This window comes from Triticum aestivum, chromosome 6A, assembly GCF_018294505.1.
Source record: "Triticum aestivum cultivar Chinese Spring chromosome 6A, IWGSC CS RefSeq v2.1, whole genome shotgun sequence".
Lineage (NCBI taxonomy): Eukaryota > Viridiplantae > Streptophyta > Magnoliopsida > Poales > Poaceae > Triticum > Triticum aestivum.
In genome coordinates this window covers 379,352,910-379,371,841 of record NC_057809.1, presented here as the reverse complement: position 1 = coordinate 379,371,841, position 18,932 = coordinate 379,352,910, and the positions used below count along the sequence as shown (strand labels likewise).

The 18,932-nt window shown below is 42.2% G+C and overlaps 1 pseudogene; it reads left to right on the top strand.

Moving 5' to 3' along the window:
* The first annotated feature begins 14,520 nt into the window (after nucleotides 1-14,520).
* On the top strand, nucleotides 14,521-16,387 carry LOC123129611 (flotillin-like protein 2; annotated as a pseudogene).
* Nucleotides 16,388-18,932: the final 2,545 nt, after the last annotated feature.

Genomic DNA, 18,932 nt, shown 5'->3' with positions numbered 1-18,932 from the left:
GTTGCATAGAGTGTCTAGCTTGTAATGCTTCTAAGGGTAAATTGCATCTGCTTAGTTTACACACTATACCTATGAATATGACATGCCTTCCTATTTTTGGTACACACTACATCTATGTGTTAACCTTGTTCTTACATGAAACTACCTCTCTTCTGTATCCTACATCAATCACTTATGATGAGTCACCTTTATTCGTTGCATATTGCATATTATTTCTAGCCTGTTGCCATGTATTGCTTCTAATTTGGTCAAATACAATTGTTAGCGCACCCTTTTAATTTGGCAGAGTGATATTGGTTTCACCTTTCATATGGTTTCTAGCTTGCATCGATTCTAACAAGTTCAAGCACCTTGTGCTTAGTTTACACTTTATACATCATACATGTCAATATGTCACGTCGTCCTGTTTTTCATACATATTCCATCCTCCTGTCATGCGGCTGCCTTACATGAAAGTAGTGTTCATCAGTATCATGCATCAATGAGTTCTGAAGAGCAAATTTTATTCCTTTTTCTTGTGGGTTTGACTTGACAAGGTAAAATCAAGAAAGAGGAAGGAAAAGAGTAAGGAAGGCGATGATGGTGGTCCTCTGCAGCAACGTAAACGGAGCATCTGTACCGATTCTCCTTGTATTGATAGTGCATTACAAGGTCCAAGTCTCCGCTCCCCTACTCCACCATCCAAGGTGCTTTCTCTAACTTGGCAGTGTGATATCTGGTTGCATGTTGCATATGGTGTCTAGCTCGTATTGCTCCTAATTAGTGTAAACTGCATCTGCTTAGCTTACACATGATACATGTGAATATGACACACTTTCCTGTTTTTGGTACATACTATATCTATCTATCACACCATGTTCTTACATGAAACTACTCTTCTTGTGTATCCTGCATCAGTCACTTATGATGGGACACCTTTAAGTTGGCAGTGTGATATTGGTTTGTGTCTTGAATATGATTTCTAGCATGTATTGCTTCTAGTTTGATGGACACCACCTATGACGAGACAGTTTTAACTTGGCAGAGTGATATTGATTGCACCTTCCATATGGTGTCTTGCAGTGTTTCTAATTTGTTGAAGTGCCTTCTGCTTAGTTACCACATCATAGGTGTGAATATGTCAAGCCGTCCATTTTTCGTACATATTCCATCCTCGTATCATGACTTTGCCTTTCATCAGAGTAGTGTTCGTCAGTATCATGCATGAATGAGTTCTGAAGAGCGAATGGTATTCCTTTTTCTTGTCGGTATGACCTCACAATGCAAAATCAATAAAGCTGAAGGAAATTGGCAAGGCATTGGATGATGGTGGTCCTTCCGAGCAATTGAAACAGAGGTTCTCTATAGATTCTACTCTGCCATCCTCCCAACAAGATTCGCAAGACAACACAAGGCTAGACAGTCAACGTAGTTGTGTAGATGATGAGCACATCTCCCCTACTCCACCATCACACGTGCTTGCTCTTACTTAGCACTATTATGTGTGGTTGCATGTTGCGTATGATGTCTAGCTTGTATTGCTTCTAACTTTGTTGAATTGCATCTACTTACTTTACACATAATGCCTGTGAATATGACATGTGTTCCTGTTTCTACATCAGACTACTATTCTTGCATGTCCCGCATTAGTCACTTATGATAAGGCACCTTTAAGTCGCCACTCTGATATTGGTTGTGCCTTGCATATGATTTCTAGCATGTACTGCTTCTAATTTGTTGAAACGTCGTATAGTTTGAACTTGGCAGAGTGATATTGGTTGCATCTTTCATATGGTGTCTAGCTTGCAGTGCTTCTAATTTATTGAAATGCCTTATGCTTAGTTACCACATCATAGGTGTGAATATGTCACACCATCCTGTTTTTCATACCTATTCCATCCTCGCATCATGTGTTTGCCTTTCATCCGAGTAGTGTTCGTTAGTATCATGCATGAATGAGTTCTGAAGAGCAAATTTTATTCCTTTTTCTTATCGGTTTGACTTCATAATGCAAAATCATTACAGGTGAAGGAAATTAGTCCAGCAGTGGATGATGGTGGTCCTTCGGAGCAACTCAAACAGGGGGTCTCTACAGATTCTACTCCGCCATCCTCCCAACAAGATTCGCAAGACAACACAAGGCTGGACAGTCAACGTAGCTGTGTAGATGATGAGCACATCTCCCCTACTCCACCATCATAGGTGCTTGCTCTAACTTGACACTATTATATGTGGTTGCATGTTGCGTATGATGTCTAGCTTGTATTGCTTCTAACTTGTATTGCATCTACTTACTTTACACATAATGCCTGTGAATATGACACGTGTTCCTGTTTCTAGAACATACGTGTACATGATGAGCACATCTCCCCTACTCCACCATCACAGGTGCTTGCTCTTCTTTGGAACTGTTATACGTGGTTGCGTTTTCCGTATGATGTCTAGTTTGTATTGCTTCTGATTATGTTGAATTGCATCTGTGTAGCTTACAACTTATACCTGCAACGATCACTTACCCATAAGACACATTTAACTTGGGACTGTGATGTAGGTTGCATCTTGCATTGTCTTCTAGCTTGTACTGCTTCTAATTTCTTGAAATGGCACTTACGACGAAACACTTTTTACCTGATAGAGTGATACTGGTTGCATGTTCATATGGTGCCTAGCTTTCATTTCTTCTAATTTTGTTGAAATGCCTTCCACTTACTGTTTTTTCATACATATTCCATCCTCCTATCGTACGTGTGAATATGAAACGCTGTCTTTTTTGTATATATTCCATCCTCCTATCCTGCGCTTGCCTTACATCAAAGTAGTGTTCGTTAGTATCATGCATCAACCAGTTATGCAGAGCTAATTTTATTCATCTTCTTGTGGTTTTGACTTCATAAGGCAATATCAGAAAATAGGAAGGAAAAGAGTAAGTTAGGGGATGTTGGTGGTCCTCCGCACCGATGCAAACAGAGACTCTCTAGATTTGCCACTGCTACTGCTAATGAAGTTGAACTCCCAAGTCTACATGATGAGTTCATCTCCTGTACTCCACCATCGCAGGTGCTTGCTCTAAGTTGACAGTGTGATAATTGGTTTCATGTTGCATATGTTGTCTAGCCTGTATTTCTTCTATTTTGATTAAATTGCACCTGTTGAGTTTATACGTTATACATGTGCATATGACATGGTTTTCTATGTCTAGAATACACTGCATCTATCTATCATACCACGTTCTTACATCAAAGTACTGCTGTTGTGTATCCCGCATCAGTCACTCATGATTGGATGCTTTTAACATGGCAGTTTGATAGTGATTGCATCTTGCATTGATTTCTACGTTGTACTGCTTCTAATTTTTCGAATTGCCACTTATGACAAGACACTTTTAACTTGGAAGAGTAATATTGGTTGCATCTTTCATATGGTGTCTAGCTTGCATTATTTATATTTTCTTGAAAATCCTTCTGCTTAGTTTGCACATCGTAGCTGTGAATATGTCATGTCGTCCTATTTTTCTTACATATTCCATCCTCATACAGTTGTCTTACATCAAAGTATTGCTTGTCTGTATCATGCATCAATGAGTTCTGAAGAGTGATTTTATTCTTTTGTGTTGTGGGTACAACTTGACATGGCAAAGTCAAAAAAGAGCAAGGAAAATAATATAGTAGGGAGTGTTGTTACTCGTCGGGTGAAACGGAAAAGGTTCTACCGTCGAGATTCTGCTGGTACTTATAGTGCAGTAGAAGGTCCAAGTCCACCAGCTAAATCTACAAACATAGTATCACCTCCTCCACCAGCTGCAGCATCCACTTCAACTGTACCAGCATCTCAACCAGTTACTCGCTCATTTGCTCCGGAACTGGCCAGTTCCCAAGCTGCCTTCACACCTAACACTACTTCTGAAGCACTGCTGACACAACAATACTTGGCAAGATTAGATGAACCTCATGAGCATCAACACCAAGACGGTACCTGACCGAGTCAAGTTGCAGTTGCATGCTCCTTCATATGTACTCTCACAGTTTGATGTACACTAACACTTTCCATATTCGTTGTTGAACTAGCACCACGGCGCAAGCAGAAACAAACATCAGGGATAATGCTTGACAAATTAACAAAATCTAAAGGAGGAAGAATGGAGATCCATTTTGAGGCAGGTTTAAAAAGGCCACGTGATGCTACAGAGTCAGCTAAGTTAGTATCAGAGGCAGCCGTTGCCGTTAGGTGTCATGCACGTATCCTCCCAACGTGGATCCAGTACAGGAATGAGAAAGACAATACCTAGTTTAACACCTTCCTTGACCATTTATCCGTAAGTAATGTTATACATTGCAATTAGTAATATTGTCTTGCTCTGTCCCATACTTTCTAGCTTCCTCCTAATAAGACTCACATTCTTTTTTCAACAGATGAGGTTCAAGTTGGATCCGAAAGATGATGCAACTAAACAAGCATGCACTCATGTTTTCCAGTCTGCTCTACGACAGTATCGGTACCACCTTAGAAAATCTCACTTTGAAGGCAAGGCTAACAATGAAATTGCCCAAGCATCTCCAATGGAATATATTACAGATGAAGACTGGACAGCCCTCGTTAAACACTGGTCTGATCCAAAGTATCAGGTACGCTATATGTATTTGATCAGACCACATATTGAACTTGTATTTATGTATGTGCCTTACAAGTGTATCTTCTTCTAGGCTAACTGTTTGAAGAACAAAACCAACCGTTCTAAAGTGAAATTCCAATAGACAATAGGATCCCGTAGCTATATTGCACACTGCGAGGCTCTTGTAAATAGCTACTACTTCCTTCCTTTTTTTGTGCCATATTATCGTATCTATATTGACTTGTTCCAAATACAGAGGAAAGCCCGTGCGGACCAAAAAGAACCTGAACCGAATGCAGTGCAAATCTTCAAGGATTGCCACACCAGCAAGATGAAGGGCGTGAGCACACCAGTTCAAGCCGCTGTTGTAAGTCCTTACTACTCCTGCCTTGAACTGATTGGTACTGTGATGTGTTCATTTAACTACTTGGTTTGCAGCCAATGTCAGTTACTCTGTTCACTTTTATTCACAGTTGTCTTAACGTATCATTTCACCTTACATGGTTTAAAAGAGATAAAGGATATTCTTTTGGTCTTGATCTGTAATCTAGTTGTTATGTTCACGTGCGCACACAATGATAAAATAGCATGTTTGTTTTATATCTGTTTTCCCATGATATGAATGATGTCATACTATGTTCATCCTACTTTAAACCATGTCTCTTTATCCTTAGATGTCAACGAATGTGAGGAAATAGACAATACAGTAGGCATGCTACATGGACATATGTTCCGAAAGTGATTTTATTATGTAGTTGGCACTACAATACATGCTAATGTATTACAGTAGTTCACCAAAATAAGTTATGTATAAATGTTTAGCCTACTTTGTTTGTTTTTGTCTCATTAGTAACTTATCTGGTACACTAATCCACAAGTTCAAACTTTCAGGAAGCTATGGAACAAATGATTGAACAGTCACAACCACCTGAAGGTGACGAGGCTACTACAGGCGCAATGTCACCTCTTCCTGCAGTGCGTCAGTATCTCTCCACTAACAGTGCAAAAAGCACCTTCCTGCGTAATTCTGGGTTGGTTGTCAAGGTAACCTCGTCCAAATCTCCTACTGAACAAAATCTTCCTGCTAGACAGAGTGATATATCTGTGCTCCAGACACAAGTCCAATCCCTAATGTACGTTGTTTGGGAAACAAGAATAGTGGTTGAGAAATGTCGTCAAGATATGAATGGTTTTGAAACCAGACTATCAGACATTCTCTTCGTTGTTCAAGAGCAATGGTGGAAAAAAGGTGGAGATCGTGCTGCTCCATCAGATTCTACAGCCTGAAACATTAGCACTCAGGTCAAATGATCTGTGCTTCTATACATCTGATGGTGCTTTTATCTGGAAGGATTGTAAACTTTATGCCAACATGCCTTTTGTTGTACGGTTGGAATTTATTTTGTTGTGATACAACATTTATGATGCTGCCTCAGGATGCAGTAATTACGATGCTATTTTTGTATAGTGTAGGTTTATCTTAGTAATGTATTCAGCCGAAAGCTTCGTAGGAGCGCAACATGCCAACATTCGTCGGGCCCATTCCAATTGGGCTAAAAACAATTACGGGCCGAAATTGCCATGTAGCCCACTAAAAATATCTGGGCCTAAATCAGCATAAGCTTTCATATTTTTCTGGTAGGCATGTGCCCATAGTGGGCCTTTAACAGGCCTAAACATAATTTGGGCCCTTAGTAAAAATAGGCCGTTTACAGGTGTAAATATCTCGAGCCCATAAAAAACATGGGCCTTTAATAGACCGAAAGTGAGATTGGGCCCTCATTGTGCCAAATAACCCACTGGACTTAGCAGGCCGAAATGGTGGCCCATTTACGATGCGAATCTTTGACAGGCCGAAATTCAGACGGGCCGTAAATGCGCCGACCTAATACACGGGCCTTTAACAGGCCGGAACTTCGGTCGGGCTAGATTATCGTCATTTTTATATGGGCCGTTAATGGGCCCGATATGACGTTGGGCCACATATGGCCCATGGTTTACGTTCGGCGTTAACAGGCCAAAAATGACAACAGGCCGAAAGTGGCCCAAAGCTATAGTGGGCCTCTAACAGGCCGAATATGACCCAAATCCTTCAGGGTCGTTTATGGGCCGAAAGTTTTGATGGCCTGTAAATGGGCCCAAATGAAGCCGGACCTTTAACAGGCCGGAAATACACCGGGCCATAATTCGGCCCAATTACTTAGCGGACTGTTAACGGGCCAGAAGTGACCATGGGCCGCGTTGATGACAAGTTTAGGACAGGCCGTTGACAGGCCGATTTGACAGAGAATGTTGGGCCTTTAGCTGGGCCGGCCCATTATGGTCTGCAGAATCTTGTGGGCCTTTAGCTGGGCCGGCCCATTGTGGTCCACAAAATCTTGTGGGCCTTTAGATGGGCCGGCCCATTATGGTCTTTAAAATCGTGTGGGCCTTTAGCTGTGCCGGCCCATTATGGTCCGCTAAATTTTGTGGGCCTTTAGCTGGGCCGGCCCATTATGGTCTGCCAAATCTTATGGGTCTTTGGTTGGGCCGGCCCATTTAAACTTTGTGGGCCACTTTTGGGCCGGTCCACGTGTCAACATATCATAGGCCCATCTCGACCGTTGGATGAGTGAAACCTGTGCCAATGCAGAGCTGACGCGTGGATCCGTCAGCCAATGAGAATTTTACACATGGAAAATCAGCATTAGTCGTGGCTGTTAACGGGTTATCGGATCCAAAATCTGACTCGATAGCTTAACGGAGTTCCGTTACGGTGGATGCCACGTGTCGGTCACCCTTGACGAAAGCACTTCTGTGACGCGCGATTTATCATCATGGAAGTGGACACTTCCGTGATGATAATTTTGGCAATGTCATGGAACACTTCTACGACAGCACAGGTATGACTATCTTGATTCTGTCATAAATTTGTCATGGATGTACATGCATGACAGAAAACGTGACCTACTGTGACAAACATGTATCATCACGGAAGTGTATTTTTTTGTAGTGTTTGGATGAGTACTCATAGTTGCTTTGCTACTTCTTTTCCCCCCTTTCCCGGTAATTGTGATCATATGATGGAGTCCAGGAGCTAGAGGATCCCGAGGATGATTCTACGTGGAGTTTGGCTTCGAGGAGTAGTTAGGAGGTCCCAGGCAGGAGGCCTCGCCTTTTCGACCGTTGCTACTTTTGTGCTAGCCTTCTTAAGGCAAACTTGTTGAACTTATGTATGTACTCAGATATTATTGCTTTCGCTGACCCTTGTGTCTTTGAGCATTTGTATTCGAGCCTTCGAGGCCCCTGGCTTGTAATATAAAGCTTGTATTATTTTATTTGTGTCTAGAGTTGTGTTTTGATACCTTCCTGTGAGTCCTTGATCTTGATTGTACACATTTTGCATGTATGATTAATGTATGATTGAATCGAGGGCGTCACAAAGGTTTTCGTGAGCAGGAGTCTTATTTTCAATGAATCTATTATGTATCATGATGATCTGTCCACATATACTTTTGATGTAGAGCCACAACGAGTTATTGTGTAGGTGGAGCACCTTGATGAGTAGGAAAATGTAATTGTTGATAATGATGATGTTGCTCCAGATACAGAGGTTCATGATGATGATGTTATGCAACACTCACCCCTTATTTTGCAGCGACAAATTCAGTCTCTTGTAGATGGCAAGAGCAAGAGAGTCATTAAGAAACCTAAACGCCTAATTGAAGAATATGACATTGTTCATTATGCTTTCAGTTCTGCAGAACAGGTTGAGAACATCCTTGAGACGTCCACATACACTTAAGTAGTTGTTTCTGGTGACGCGAGAAGTGGATTGCTTCTATGCACGAAGAGATGCAATCACTTGAGAAAAATGGCACATGGGATGTTGTGCGCTTGCCTAAACAAAAGAAGACCGTTCACTGCAAATGGATCTTCAAAAGAAAGGAGGATTTGTCTCCTAGTGAGCCCGCGAGATTTAAGGCAATGTTAGTGGCTAAGGGCTTCAGTCAAATACCAGGTATTGATTATAATTGTGTGTTATCTCCGGTTGTGAAGCATAGTTCCATTCGTGCATTTTTTGTATTGTTTCTATGCATGATCTTGAGCTTGAGCAGTTAGATGTTAAGACTTATTTTCTGCATTGGTGAACTGGAGGAGGAGAATTACATGGACTAATCAGAAGGTTTCATAGTTCCTGGTAAGTTAAATAGGTCCCTATATGGTTTGAAACAGTCTCCGAGACAGTGGTATAAAAGGTTTGATTCATTTATGATAGCACATGGATTTAAGAGGTCTGCATATGACAGTTGTGTTTACATTAAATTTGTTGATGGATCACCTATATACTTGTTGTTATATGTTGATTGTTGCCAAGGGAAATAAAGAGATTGCTACTTTAAAGGCATAGTTGAGTAGTGAGTTTGAGACAAAGGATCTTGGTGCTGCTAAGAAAATTCGAGGTATGGAGATTAGGAGGGGCAAAAATTCTGGTTTGTTATTTCTTAGTCAGCAGGGTGACATTAAGAATGTTCTTCATCATTTTAACATGCATCATGCTAATCCAATAAGCACTCCCATTGCTCCTCATTTCAAATTATCATCTTCTCATTGTCCCAGTAATGATGAAGAGTTTGAGTATATGTCAAGAGTTCCATATTCAAGTGATGTTGGTTCTTTAATGTATGCCATGGTGTGTTTTAGGCCTGATTTTTCATTTGCAATGAGTTTGATCAGTCGATACATGGCTAACCCTGGTAAAGAACATTTGATGACTGTTCAGTGGATTTTCAGGTGCCTTTGTGGCACGTCCAATGCTTGTTTGAAATTCGGTAAGACTCATAAGGGACTAGCTGGCTATGTGTATTCAGATTTTTTTTCTTCCAGCGATTTGGATAAGGGGAGGTCCCTTATAGGCTATGTGTTCACTGTTGGTGGTTGTGTCGTGAGTTGGAGGGCAATGTTGCAGCCAGTAGTTGCCCAATCTACCACCGAAACAGAATACATGGCTATTGCAGAAGCATGTAAAGAATCAGTTTGGCTGAAAGGTTTGTATGTTGAGCTTTGTGGAGATAATTCTTGCATTAACTCATTTTGTGACAGTTAGAGTGCAATATACCTCACTAAGGATCAGATGTTCCATGAGATAACAAAGCACATTGATGTCAAATATCATTATGTTCAAGGCATTGTTGAGCAAGGTAAACTAAAGGTATGCAAGATTAGTACTCATGATAATCCTGTTGATATGTTGATAAAGCCAGCTCCTGTTGCTAAGTTTAAGCTTTGCTCAGACTTAGTTGGTATAACTCATTAGCCCTAGTGGTTGTTTGGCACCGAAAGTGTTTTATTTGTTGTTCAGGGAGGAGGTTCTCATTCATGCTACAAGGTGGAATTTGTCTCAAGGTAGAGTTTGTTATGTTATGCTCCAAATTCAAGTATAAAGAGAAAGGATAACTTCTGACGAGCGAGTGGAGCGAGTCTGAAGTTAGCCCATGTGGGCCCTCGACAGGGACGCTTGGGGTGCGGGGGGGCCCGTGGTACGGATAGTATTGACCTAGGTCACCTGTGTTATATATACCTCTAGTAAGCCGCCACATGAGATACATTGATCAGCTGTAAATCCCTGGTGTTTGTAACCTCCCCGTATATAGTGAAGATTGGCTGGCTGGTGCCCATGGTTTTTCCCCTTCGTGTTGGAGGGCTTTTCCACGTTAAAATCTCGTGTCTCCTGCTTGTTTTCGTTCTTCATCGAGTTGATTTGCTTGTCGTATCTCTAACACAAACCGATCTTCCGGGCTCTAATCCTCCTCGAGTTCATTTGTCGGAATGGATTATACAGAGATCGGGCATGAATTCCTGTCGGCCCACAGCGTGGTTAGGTTCGTTGATATCCATACGCGACTGTGGGATATGGTGCTAGGTTTTCCAAACTAATTCAAGGGCTCAATGACGGCAATTACGGCCCCGGAACATTGGTCTCATGGGCACGTGTGTGAAAAAATATCGGTTGTCATTGATAAGGTTAATCCGGCTCTGGTAGAAAAATGGAGTATGGCAAACCCTCCTAAGGAAAAAATATGTGGGCTCAAAGGAAGTGTCTCAAGTATATTGGAAGCCTGGGGATTCACACTTTTCGGCTGGCCTAATGGCTACGAACAAATACTTCTTCCGCTATGGGTCCTTCATTATTAAAAACTGATCGGAAATTAGACTCTGGGAGGATAAGTGGCTAGGCAATGCTACACTCCACAGAACAATATCTGGCTCTATACAATATTGTGTGTCACAAGGGTGATACTATCATCACGGTTCTGTAATCCTTTCCTCGGAATGTGATGTTCGGGAGATATTTAATTGGTCGGAGACTTGTATTGTGGAACACTCTATTACTGATACTAACCACGATATAACTTTCACAAGGAGCCGACGAATTTTGTTGGAGCCAACAAGTGAATGGTAAATTCACGATGGATTCTATGTACAGTGCTTTGATCCAGTAAGAGGTGCCAGTTGATAATAACAAGAAGATCTGGAAAATGAAGATACTGCTTAAGAATAAAATCTTTGAGTGGTATCTTCGTCGAGGAGTCATTCTTACCAAAGATAACCTTATTAAGAGGAATTGACATGGAAGTACGCAATGTGTGTGTTTTCATCATAAGGAAACAATAAAACACTTGTTTTTCCAATGCAAATTGACTCGTTTTATATGAACAGTCATCCAGGTAGCTTCTAGCTTGTATCATCCATGAAGTGTTGCTAATATATTTGGTAACTGGTTACATGAGATTGAATACAGGTTTAGAATCCTTCTCAGGGTGGGAGCGGTTGCCAGCATTTTGCCGCTCTGGGTATGTAAAAATGATAAGGTATTTAACGATAAAAATACTTCTTATATGCAGGTTATCTACAAATGTATCCGTAAGCTCCGTTTATGGTCGTCTCTACAGCATGTGAAGAATCGAGACCTGTTTACGGAGATGTGTACACACTTGAAGGCCATAGTGAGGGATACTTTTACCCGACATGGGTGACAACATGACATTCGGATCGGCTCTCCTACGTCTTAGGCGTTATACAGTCTTCACATGTTTACTTGGATCCCGCCTTCTTAAATTTCTTTGGAATTTGGACTTGGTTAAGGCGGTGTGCATCTTAGTTATGCATAGGGCAGGTGTATTGTTTAAATTTTTTAGGTAACAAAGTGCCCTTTATAACAATGAACATTTAGTTGTTATTGTGTTTGGAATGATTTGTACTTTTGATGAACCATTTAGTTGTTGTTGGTATCCGACTATTTAGTCCAACATATTGGCTCTGTTTGGATACTCTAACTTAACTAGAGGTTAGAGTTAGTTTTCTAACTCATGACTAACCCTAAACTAACTCTAGCTAAAGAGGTGTTTGGATGACAATGTTATATTGATAATAAATGCACTAAGAGAACTAGCTCCAATTAGTACTTCTTGGATGGGATAGTTTTTTTGAGTGGGTTAGATGCAACTAGCTCAAACTAGTCTTCATGTTTGATACTTGAATGCTATTTGAGCCGAAACTAGCTCAAACTAACTCTAGCACATGGATTCAAAGAGGGCCATTCTCCACTAGTCGGATTTAATTGCGCCTACGTTGTGCTTGCTTGATCGCTTTTTCATTAGAGGCTAGGCCGGGCTATCAACTAGTTCTAGTATGTAATGTTGGTTGGTTGCTTTTGATAAATATATAAGTAAACGGGAGCGGAGGCTCCAATTCATGTCGCCACTTAATTAGAGACGCGGTGATTAGGCAAACCAAACAGTGGTCCAGAATAAGAAAGGGAAAAAGGTTCCACTTAAAACAGTACTACTATATCTTCTATGCTCATCGTATGCGGCCAAAAAGGTTCCTAGTTTAGGCCGAATGTGTCTTTCTGAATCTCTATTTCTAATGTCTCAGTTAGTAGTCTCCGTTTTGAGTTTTATTTTCGTCTCACCTATCATGATTCTTTTGTACCTTCTTCCACATTCGCTGGTTTTTTTCATAGATTTTTTTTCGTCCCCTTCCCCCACTTCATCGATTTATTTTCGTGTCACCCTCTCACACAACGAAAAAAACTAAATCGGATCAGAACTTTTCATACTGACGCAAATTATTCAGTAATGTCTTTATGTAAAAGAATCAATCACAATCAATCTCTAAAGATCAAATCTAAATTAATTAATCTTCATAATGTTTGTTTCCTTCCGAATCACGTCCATAACTTTCCTTTCTTGTTTGGGCAGAAACTTTTTGGTAGCAGAGACTAGGAAGCTTCCTATGAGCGTAGTATAGAAAGTATTTTTTTCTTGATGATTTGTTTCTATGCATGATGATAGTAAATTAGGCCAACATTCACCACTATTTATCAACATCATCAATCGTATCCATTCCTACCTTAAGGGAATCCGCTCGCTGCGTCTTTATAAGGGGATCCGCTCGCTACATCGTCGTCGCACGTTATTTTCACAAGCAACTCCCCTAAAAAACACAGCGCCCTACCTCGACTTCCCTACCTGGCCGCCGCCGCCTCCCGGCGATCCCCTCCTCCCTCCCGCAGCTCGAACGACCCACTTTTTTGGCCACGAGCGCCGCCTGCCTCTTCGCCCATGTGTCGCCCCTCCTCTTCACCATAGCCACGAGCACCATCCGAGGCGGAGCCGCGGCGCCTCCACAGATGCGGCGGAGACACCATATCCAGTGGATACGGCGGTGCAAATCTTCTCCCACTCTGCTCCTTCCCCTGGTTACCGGCATGCTCCACCTTCCCTCTGTTTCGTGTGGATCTGCTCATGTGCAGCAGTAAACTTTATTTAGGTAGAACTATTCTTCTAGGCCTTTTTTGTTACTTACAAATTAACTTTTTGAGCCAATGCTTACGTCATGAAGTATTACCTAGAGTTCCTTAATCAATCTGCTTGTCCATCGTTTCATTTGGTTCAATTACTATCAGCAAGAACGGATTGTGAAACTGTTAGCTTATGAATGTGTGCTCTTCCTGCAATAATAACATTTGCAATGTAAGGGCCGATGCACACCCATGCATCAGGATGATGTGTACCACGTGGGAAGTAATACTAATATGGCCTAAGTGGATAATGAAATATCCAAAGATACAATTGACTGGATCAATTTTTTTCTCTGGAATTGTTCCTCATGATGCGCAGATGTAGATGCTATATTTTTAAAATTTCAAATCAGCTATGCATGCCAATGTGATTCTTATCCTTTTCATTAGACAGTGTGTTCACATCAATCCATCCATGCACCGAACCGATTTTTTTACTCTGTTCAGGTTGCAATTACGAACGAGTAGCATATGTATGCACTGAACTACTTGCATAAGACAGTGAAATACTTCTTACTCGAGTGAGTGGAAATTTGGAATAGAGAAAGAACATACAACAGAGATCACGTAATTAATTGATTACATAAATCGAGATCACGTAAAACAAGTTTCATAGGTCCGTTGCATCGCACGGGCATTTTTGCTATATGTACTAATAGGTTCTATTTATTTCCTTTGATCGGTCAACACTCCTATGTCCTATGTAGGTAAGAAGGAAAGAAAACCTAACAGTACAGCCAGCAAAACAGTCAACGGCGAGCTTCATCGCCGCGTACGCGTCGTAGTACCTGGCCATCACCAGCTGGGGCATCGAGGACTTAACGCTGGTGAAGAAGGCGTGGGTATTGGTAGAGCTCCAAGAAGCTGCCCTTCGTCCTGCCCGCCGTCTTCACCATCGGTTCCTGGGTGACCACCCTGGAACTCGGCGACGCTACCAAGGCGACACGGTCTAGGTTGGTTCGGTCCCTCATCGAGCCACCATTTGGACCGGCCAACCACCACCGGTGTCAACGTGCTGGGGCAGCGGCAAGGTGGTCTGTGTGTGCGGGTGCTGTGGCGAGGTGGTGGACATGCGGGAGCGCCAGCGATGAGGTCGGTGATGTGCCGCGGCAAGTGCGCGGCTGTTAGCCATGAACCTTCCGTAGCAGTTTTTTTCATGAGCCCCTGTTTTTTTGTGTTCGTGCCTTGCCATAATTAGCGGATTAACCATGAAAAAAACATGACGTTTAGTTTGTTGTCAGATGGTGCCGTGATTTTCGGATCAAGCCATGTTTCTCATGTACTTCCTATTTCCTGTTTGACTGAATAGAAGTGCAGAAAGTGAACACACCAACACGACTGAAAGCAGTCATATTCAGTTATAGAGGTATACATTTATACAAGATATACACAGGCAGGTGCGGCCAGTAACCCAACTAACTCCTGAGCTGCCCTTGCTAATCCTTTACTCACGATAAAGACGCAGACGATAAGGAAATGTTGTTACGGAGAGAGCAATGGGAGAGAGAGAATCACATGGCAGCAGGTGGTCCTGAACATATGCTTCAACAAAGAAAACGACAGCGTAGGATCATGGTGCGTGATTATAGGCGGAGGCTATTAAATCTCACGCGGAAATCATGGCTGAGCGATTCTCGCATGATCCGAAGTTCACACCCAATCGACCATTTTCCCCAGTTGATGGCCTGCATGTGTGTTGTGCTAAAACGGTCGCTGCCATGGCAGCAAAACCCGCAGCTAGAACGCTGCCAGCGCCAAGTTGAGAACTCGAGATCGTCAGTGGTGCATGCACGACAGCGGCGGCGAGAGGCTATGGTGCATGGGGAGGAGAGAAAAGAAGGATAGGGGAAGCTTGGGGACATGGTAGTTTACCCGGGGGCTACCGGTCGGCATGCTGAGAACGAATGGCGATGGCAGTGACATTTTTTCTCAGTCCTCTTGGTCGGACCGGTTGAAGACCAGACCGGATCGGACCAACAATTTTCCAGGCCGATTTTAGCAGATGAGATCGTCCATTTTCTCTAACAAGCCAGGACCGAGCATGTCAAACACCGATTGATCCACGAGTGGTACGTCCAGCTCTGCCCACCGTCGAAGCGAAGCTCCTAGTCCATGTGAAGTTGATCGCGTTGTTGCACTCGTACGGTAGGAGCCACGGGCACGACATGGTGAAGGGCTAAAGGGCTGATCGAGCGTGAGACCCGGATGCTGGTGGCGCAACTGACCATGGACGAGATCTTCACGTGCACCAAAAAGTTCAAGCAGGAGGTGTTCAGCAGCGTGCAGAAGGAGCTGGACCAATTCGGCCTCTTCATCTACAATGCCACCATGAAGCAGCTGGTGGACGTGCCGGGGCATGAGTACTTCTCCTACCTCGGTGAGAAGACACAACAGGAGGCAGCGGGCAGGGCCAATGTGGATGTTTGTGGAGTGGGATGGCCTCACGTGCCAGAACGCCGCCAAGGTGGACACCAAGAACAAGGTGCTCTCTGTGCGGCAGTAGGGCGAGGCGCTCAAGGAGAAGGCCAAGGGCAAGGCGGAGGTGCGGGTGTTTGAGAACACTAGGAAGGCCGACAACGCCACCTCGATGACCGCCCTCGCCATGAAGTGGAAGGCTGGGACTGGCAGGCCAAGGTCGCCGAGGTTGAGGCCGCCAAGGCTATCGCCATCCGCGATGACGAGCTGCAGATGGAGGTTAAGATGAAGAACGTGCTCTGCCAAACTGACAAGCTCAAGGTCGAGTAGCTCAGCAAGTCCACAGTACACTACGACACACAGGTTGGTTATGCAATAAGCATGTATAAAAATATAGTACTAGGGACAAGAGAAATTCATACTTATTGACCTCAGCATTTTATATTTTGTAGGTTCAAGAATCGAACACGCTCTTCTACAGCTGGCAGAAGGCAGCGGATACGACATTGTATAAGGAGATGAAGGTGGCGGTGAGGTGAAGCGGCCGAGCAGAAACACATGCATGTCTCGATATGGGAGGAAAGGGAGGGAGATAAGGTGAGGGTTAGCGGTGCAACATGCCACACGAGGAAAGGGGTGAAGAGATGACCTTGAGGAGGGAAGTGAGCTCGGTCCATGGCATGGGTCAGAGTAGAGGAAGGTTGATCCATGGTTTGACCAAAAGGGTGATGAGCGAGGGAGAAGTAGAAGGCCCCCTCTCATATCTTGGTGCGCAAGCTGTCATTTCATGACGGTGTTGGTGACCATGGCGTGATGTTGTTCGCCAGTTTGTGGGCAGATCAGGCAACCGTCTGGTCTCTCGATCCACCCTCCCCCTTCACTAATTTTTGTGAGAAGAGGGGAGGGATGAAAGGGTGGAGGGGTGGGAGATGAGGTCGCCGATTTTGTTGGTTGTGGGGGCGAGGGTGGAGAGAGGAGAGTGAGCAACGCCGGTGAAGTCTATGGATCTAGAGAGGGAGGGGAACAAGAGAGTGAGTGGTGCGAAGAGGGAGTGGATAGAGTGCGGTCGTTCGGGAGAGGACAACAAGTCGTATAGGAGGGGAATAATGGGAATATCATAAAAATAAAGGTTTATTTATACATGTACACTATATATATTTAGAATAACATAAAATATTTTCACAATAAATTACTTAAAATATCCAAGAAAATTCACCATGTTTTATACAACAAAAAGATGTGCAAGTGATGATATCCCATAACAACGACGCACTCAAAATAAAGCAAACCGGGTGGAATTACGATAAATATTTATGGCAACATTTATTTCCAACTGGTATTCCGATGAGTAAGTTCAATGATGTTCACATAACTCAAGAAAAATATTTCAAAAGCCCGTAGCAACGCACGGGCATTCTACTAGTCTAGTATAGTTTGGACCGATGCCTTTCGGTTGGCTTGGCTGAACGAGCCTTCAGTTCAGACTTCTAAACACTCGTTTTTCTTCTGTCTTTTAAGTTCTTGGCCGAATCTAGTAGAAGTTAAGAGAGCAGGAGGTATGTACTTTGCCAGCAGTAAAACTGGAGGAGACCAGCAGAAATCTCGTTCTTTTCATTTGTAATAGAGGCTAACACGTGCTTCATTGCGTCGTTCGGTTAAATTTATTTTCTATCTCATTATTATGGTCAATTGTTTTGTTTTGGTTTAATCTTTCTTCTTTTTATTCATATATCGTGTTTGGCTGTTGTTGAAGATGATATTTGTTCCAAGAGGGAAGTGGAGTGTGTGGTTGTGGAGTCTTTACATGTTTCAGCATCGGTGTTAGCCGGTAACGATTTGTGTGAGCCTTTATTTTCATGTTAAAACCGTGGAATTATTGTTATAACGCTCACATGGGCCGACCTATGAAGCTCCCACTCGTTTTGCTCGGCTCCCTACTCCGTCTGCTCGCTCGCGTAGTTTTTTTCGCTCGCTCCACTGCTAGCTCAGGAAACACCGATTATCATTTTATTTTATTTTCTTTCGAGAAGTTCATTAAATCAAAAGAAGGTCAAATATTTTTTAAAATATTGGATTTAAAAATGTTGTGATTTTTATAAAACTCTTGGATTTTAAAATGTTGTGAATTTTTTAAAACGAGAATTATAGTATATTTTTATGAATTTAAAAAACATTCTTGTATTTCAAACAATGTTCATGAACTCCAAAAAATTCATGAATCAAACAAGTTGTTAATTCCACAAAATACTGTTCATATTCTTTTTAGATGTTCACAAATAAATATTCATGAATTAGCATGTGAGAAAAAATAAAATAAGAAAAATAGAAAACATAATAAATCAAGAAAAGAAATCAAAACCAGCGAAACACTGAAAAGAAAGAAAAACAAAAACTGGACTCAAAATCGGAAAACAAGCTGCCCATCAACACACACCCTTACAAGCGAGGCACATAGCATCCCCATTGTATGTAGATAAGACATGCTGAATTGAAAGTCTTATTCTGCTCCCGAGGTCAAATGCTCCTTAATGAATAGTAAAAATTTTAAAAATTAAAAGTTTCTGGAATTTGTTTTGATAAACCTTGACAAACTTTTTGTATGCTTGTAAAATTTCAGCATGAAATAAGGCGTGGCAAAAAAACACTCCAAAATATTTTCCAAACTAGCATTTTTGGAACATTGCTATTTTATTTTTGTCATGACTTTCACGAATGTCATTTCGTGCTAAAATTTTGCAAGCATACAAAATATATGTCAAAGTTTATCGCAAAAATATATCAGATTTTTTAATAGTCTTATTTTTTTTTATTTTTACTATTTGTCGGGGAGCATTTGAGATCGCAAGAAGATATCCTCACGTTAGCCTCCATGTAATGATTACCTCAGATTTACCTGTATCAGTCTCCAGGTATCTTTCACAACCTTCTCAACTTCTCGTAGTCGTATGTGTGTTGGATCGAGGAGGGCATGTCAACCTTTTCTTTCCTGTCGAACATAGAGAGAGTGAGGAAGATTTTAAGACTAGCTACAATGCGTAGTAATATAGAGTAGTAACATAGGTATGTTATTAAAGGGTATTTGGA